A 6,209-nucleotide genomic window follows, 5' to 3' on the forward strand; every position below is an offset into this window, starting at 1 on the left:
ATGCATGTGTGCTCTGTTTGTATTTGTGATTGTGGTTTTTATACGCTTGTGTCCCTTATTCATTGTCGTTTGGATCCTTGCCGTGTGCCTCTAAAAAGTGTTTCATTGTATTCTTGAACTGTGAAGTATTGAGTTTTTCAAACCACGTCCGCTTTGAGTAATATAAAATACAAGCATAATATAAAGAATCCAGATTTAAAATAAATCTTCATATCTGTTAGCCTTGATGTATAAACACACAACAAACACAACCAAAAACAGAAGACGTTTAGTACTCGTATATACAGCAATATGCCGTTCATTGAAGGTTCTTTTCTATCAAATGCTACATGGCGGGGGTGAGGAGGGTAGTAAAAAATGACACATTATTTTTTTTAATATTTGTATTAACACGATAATATATAGTAATATTATCATAGACATTTTAAGATAAATATTAAGATCATCAGAAAGCTGCAGAGGCTGTGAAGCTTCGACACCAGATGACCACAGCCTTGGAGACCTCCTTCAGCAAGAGCAAAGCTACAATACGTTGTGCCATGGCCTAGCGAATAAAGATCTGACAAGCAACATGGTCCCTTCAACACCCTCTTGATGTATCAGGTAAAACAATGGAAGATAGAACAAATAACTAATAATATAATTTAAGACACAATGCTTTTCATAAAAATAATAGAATAAATAATAAATAAAAGAATATAATATATACCTTACGATCAAAGTAACTATCAAAACATTTTCATTTTGTGTTTATATTCATATGTTTATTATGCAAAACTGAGAGTAGACAGCCACAACATACGAACACTCGTCATCCGTAGAGCGTTCCAGGATGCCATCTCCAGCGTTATCGAGGAAGAACTACTCGGCAAGATTCACGACAGTTTTAAGTTTAGTTTAATGCTTGATGAAAGCACAGAGATATCCATCCATCAGAACTTGATAATGTGCATTAGGGTGTTATAGCGTTATGATGTAGATATTGTTGAGCCTCATACTTACTTTTTTGGAATAGATTTATTGTAAAGGGCTTATGCAGAGTCGATTTACAGTAAGGTGACGTGCATACTGGGGCAGGAAGGCACCGACATTTCTAAGCTATGTGGGTTAGTGCAGATGTGGCGTCTTTGATGGAAGGCAGTAAGTCATGTGTAGTTACTTAAAAAGAAGGAGGTTCTAGGTGCGTTGGCAACGCATTGTATAGTTCATATGATAGGTCTGAGCTGTTGTTCGGGTACAGATTACACCCATACTTAGTTAAGGTTCAGGAATACTTAACAGCATCTACTAGTATTTCCATAACTCGCCTAAGAACACTACCATGTTCGAAGCCATCCAGAGTATAACCCCTGGGCAGTCTGGTAAGTTTAAGGAGATGTTCCACACTAGAAAGCTTAGTGTTCATGGTTCTGTTGAGACATGTATCCTGAACTTCAGTAGTGTAGTGACCGTGTTCATTGAAGAGAAGTCACCTAGTTTATATAAGCCGATCATCACATACAAGTTCCTGTAGGTGCTCCACTTCATGGCAGATGCTCTTCATCTACTGGCTATTCTGTCAAGACAGATGACATAGAATTTTCAGAGTTGGTTCAATTCTCACATCTATGTTTTTTGTTGTTGGTAGGTTAGATTAGATGATGATGATTTCCGTAGACACAAGAAAGGTAGATGACTTTCCATTTGATGAGGCATTCAAGAAGAGGATTTTGGATAAGAATAGTAGTATGCTAGTAGCCTAGATTGACCATGAACATTTGTTTGAGTTTCCATTCAGTTTTTAGTTTATCTCATAATTTCTTAATTGGACCGATTAATTTGATGACACTATTACATGCAGGCCTTAGACAACATAAATCACATATGTACATGTATGTCTCATTTTTTGCAATATTTTAATTATTTATTTTGTATTTATATACTTACCAATTTGTTTTGTCAATAAAAACTGATATGTTAATGTGCTAATAAAACGTGCTTTTCATACAATACAATTTATGTTATTGCATGACAATGTGCTAATTAAAAGTGATAAGCAAATGAATTATTAATGTATTCGAATTTAAATAACAACACGTAAAGGAATGTTTAAATGCAATATAAGGCTATTTATATGCTGAAAAAAACGCAGCTCCCAAAACCCCGTCGAAAAAGTGGCGACAACTTTTGAGAGCCCAGAGGAATGTGTACAGGTTGGTACACATACACGGATAATTTGCATTTAAAAATGACTTTAAACTTGTACCCTAAACTTGTATGCGCTGATACCATATTCCTTTTCCTTGTGCTGATGTATTTTTAAACATGTTCAATTTAAACAAACCTGGATCTTTGTTATGGATGTAGCGATCTATTGGTAACACACTTGACCTAATGCAGGGGTCGCTGGTTCGATTCCTCAGCGCATCACTAGAAGTAATAATCGTCTACCGAGAGGAATGTCAAATTGGGGTGCAATATGACAGTCCTATACACTGATGCGCGTTAAAAGTTTATGGTAGCTTTTACCTGGGTTACATTCTGTCTGTACACTATGCTTCAAAAACCAAGTATGATTTACAATCTTATCTTCCGTGAGGAATGTCAAATTGGGGTGCAATGTGAAAGTGCTATACGCTGGTGCGCGTTAAAAGATTAGGGTAGCTTTTACCGGATTATGTCCTTTTGGCCAGACTTATTGTCGCCTTCCATAACCCATGTAATCTTCAGAATATTGCCATCACAAGGTTTCTCTATTTGGGTGTCGTTATGTTACACTTATGCCGTCTGTTGGTTGCAGAATATGCAGGCCGTGAATAACATGCTACGAGAATGTCAAACTCGTGTGTAGTACATAGTTTTGTCATCGATTAAATGTTCCCTTCACTCACTGTGGTTTATCATTCGACATTTCTTTTGAATTTGCCATGGCTATTCCCTACTATTTCATGAACAATATATAAAACGGTATGTTGCCGTGGTTATGCGTTGGTCTTTATTCAATTAAAATTTGGTCCATTTTGATGTATTTGATTATTACTTTTGTCCAATATTTACATTACTAAGTAAACTTGGTTATTTTTCGGTATAGAGTAGCCTGCACACCCCCCCCCCCCCTCCCCCTAAATCGGTATAGTTTTGAACAAATAGTTGGTAGCCAGATAAAACAGGTGATCACTTGTGTTTATGTACAGCTGTACATTAAACTTATTTTTTCCATCAAAATCGCTTCAAACACAGGTGAGTGTAAATCATATTACCATCTTTCTAAACTAAGTTGATATTAAGTAATATGGCACAATTGCAATCAATGTTTGAGTAAATATTATATCAAAGATCAAAGTGTACAAGGTGTGTATTTCGAAACCGTTGATTGGCAAATGCAATACTAGCATGAGAAAACGTATTTCAAAATACAGTCAGACATTGCAAAAAATGTCGATAAATAAAAAGGCTCACTTTCTGGTTTATTATCAAACATTTACAAAGAGATAACGTAAAACAAAACAAATGTGGCGTTGAGGAAAAAAGTTTTATTAAACTTTTTTTGAAATTGAGTTATTTTATTTATTATATTAGCAAAACCATACAGCAAGTAGCAGATGTCCATTTGAACAGAGACCTGGGACTCAGAACCTTAATCGGGGGCGTAACTAGCGCTATATTTATTTACCTGTAGGCGATAACATGTAGGCAAGTACTTGTAGGCAAGTAATTGTAGGCCAGTACCTGTAGGGAAGTACCTGTAGGCAAGTACCTCTAATCAAGTACCTTTAGGCGTGTACCTGTAGACAAGTACCTGTAGGCGATAACATGTAGGCAAGTACCTGTAGGCAAGTACCTGTAGGCAAGTACCTTTAGGTGATAACCTGTAGGCAAGTACCTGTAGGCGATAAAATGTAGGCAAGTACCTGTAGGCAAGTACCTGTAGGCAAGAACCTGTAGACAAGTACCTGTAGGCGAGTACCTGTAATCAAGTACCTCTAATCAAGTACCTGTAGGCGATAACATGTAGGCAAGTACATGTAGGCAAGAACCTGTAGGCAAGGACCTGTAGGCGAGTTCCTGTAGGCCAGTACCTGTAGGCAAGTACCTTAAGGCGATAACCTGAAGACAAGTATGTGTAGGCGACAACATGTAGGCAAGTACCTGCAGGCATGTACATGTTGGCAATAACCTGTAGGCTAGTACCTGTAGGCGATAACATGCAGGCAAGTACCTGAAGGCATGTACCTGTAGGCAAGAACCTGTAGGCAGGAACCTTTGGGCGATAACATGTAAGCAAGTACCTGTTAGCAAGTACCTGTAGGCAAGTACCTGTAGGCAAGTACATGTAGGCCAGTACCTGTAGGGAAGTACCTGTAGGCAAGTACCTGTAGGCAAGTACCTTTAGGTGATAACCTGTAGACAAGTACCTGTAGGCAATTACATGTAGGCAAGAACCTGTTGGCAAGTACCTGTAGGCAAGTACCTGTAGTCAAGTACCTGTAGGCGGGTACGTGTAGGGAAGTACCTGTAGGCGAGTACCTGTAGGGAAGAACCTGTAATTTAGTACCTGTAGGGATGTACCTGTAGGCAAGTACCTGTAGGCGAGAACTTGTAGGCAAGAACCTGTAGGCAAGTACATGTAGGTGTAAACCTGTAGGCAAGTACCTGTAGGCGATAACATGAAGGCAAGTACCTGTAGGCGATAACTTGTAGGCAAGTTCCTGTAAGCAAATACGTGTATGCGATAACCTGTAAGCAAGTACCTGTAGGTATGTACCTGTAAGCAAGTAGCTGTTGACGAGTACCTGTAATCAAGAACCTGTAGTTGAATACCTGTATGCAAGTACCTGTAGGCAGGTACCTGTAGGCGATAACCTGTAGGCGTGTACCTTTAGGCAAGTACCAGTAGGCGTGTACCTTTAGGGAAGTACCTGTAGGAGAGTAACTGTAGGGAAGTATCTGTAGGCAAGTTCATGTAGGCGAAAACCTGTAGGTAGGTACCTATAGGCGTGTACCTGTAGACGATAATCTGAAGGCAAGTACCTGTAAGCGATAAACTGTAGGCATGTACCTGTAGGCGATAAACTGTAGGCATGTACCTGTAGGCGATAACTTGTAGGCAAGTACCTGTAGGCGATAACCTGTAGGCAAGTACCTGTAGACGATAACCTGTAGGCACGTACCTGTAGACGATAACCTGTAGGCAGGTACATGTAAGGAAGTACCAGTAGGCGAGTACCTGTAGGCGATAACCACTAGGCGATAACCTGTAGGCAGGTACATGTAAGGAAGTACCAGTAGGCGAGAACCTGTAGGCGATAACCACTAGGCGATAACCTGTAGGCAGGTACATGTAAGGAAGTACCAGTAGGCGAGTACCTGTAGGCGATAACCTGTAGGCAGGTACATGTAAGGAAGTACCAGTAGGCGAGTACCTGTAGGCGAGTTCATGTAGGCGATAACCTGTAGGCATGTACCTGTAGGCATGTACCTGTAGGCGTGTACCTGTAGGGAAGTACCTGTAAGAAAGTACCTGTAGGCAAGTACCTGTAGGCGAGCACCTGTTACTGAATAGCAAGTATTTTACGCTTAAGACATAAAACATCCATCTCTGATGGTAAATACAGCTTTTCAGGTAATTCAAACTAAATATGAAATATTTGCAACGCTATTGCGACACCCACGATTGAAAACTTCAATACTACCTGGATTTGTCGTATTTCAAAAGAAACTCGGCCATTTTCAAATATGTCGATATATAAATAGGCAAAGTTGCACGCTGTGTTTATAGTTTATAAACAGATATGGCGCTGAGGAGAGGAGTTTATATACTTTTAGTCGTTGCTTTGAGTCTTTTATTTGAATGTAATTGTTCTTTTTTATCATCAGTATTGCGATTACAAAACATGGTCATCATCACATATCTTATATATACATATTTCTAATATTTCACGTAAAAAAGTGCATTGAGGAAGTTGTAAAAATAAAATAAAAGCTTGATTTTATAGTGTATTAAAGTAATGGAAATCAAAAATTCAGAAAAAAACATTAATAACATTGGTTCACTTCACTATATTCCTGGATTATTAAGCAAATAATATGTTGAGTATGACAATATACTTCTACATAAAATGAATATTCAGTTATAATATTTTTGTTCAATGTCTTATTATTTAAACAGTCGTCCATCCAAACCCGTTCAAAATACTATTCAAATACCCGTCATCTGGATAAAGGGTCTG

General features: G+C 38.6%; 1 pseudogene; it reads left to right on the top strand.

Annotated features, from left to right (window-relative positions):
• Nucleotides 1-329: 329 nt before the first annotated feature.
• On the top strand, nucleotides 330-1,576 carry LOC128208627 (uncharacterized; annotated as a pseudogene).
• The last annotated feature ends 4,633 nt before the right edge of the window (nucleotides 1,577-6,209 follow it).

The sequence above is a fragment of the Mya arenaria genome, chromosome 11, assembly GCF_026914265.1.
Source record: "Mya arenaria isolate MELC-2E11 chromosome 11, ASM2691426v1".
Classification (NCBI taxonomy): domain Eukaryota; kingdom Metazoa; phylum Mollusca; class Bivalvia; order Myida; family Myidae; genus Mya; species Mya arenaria.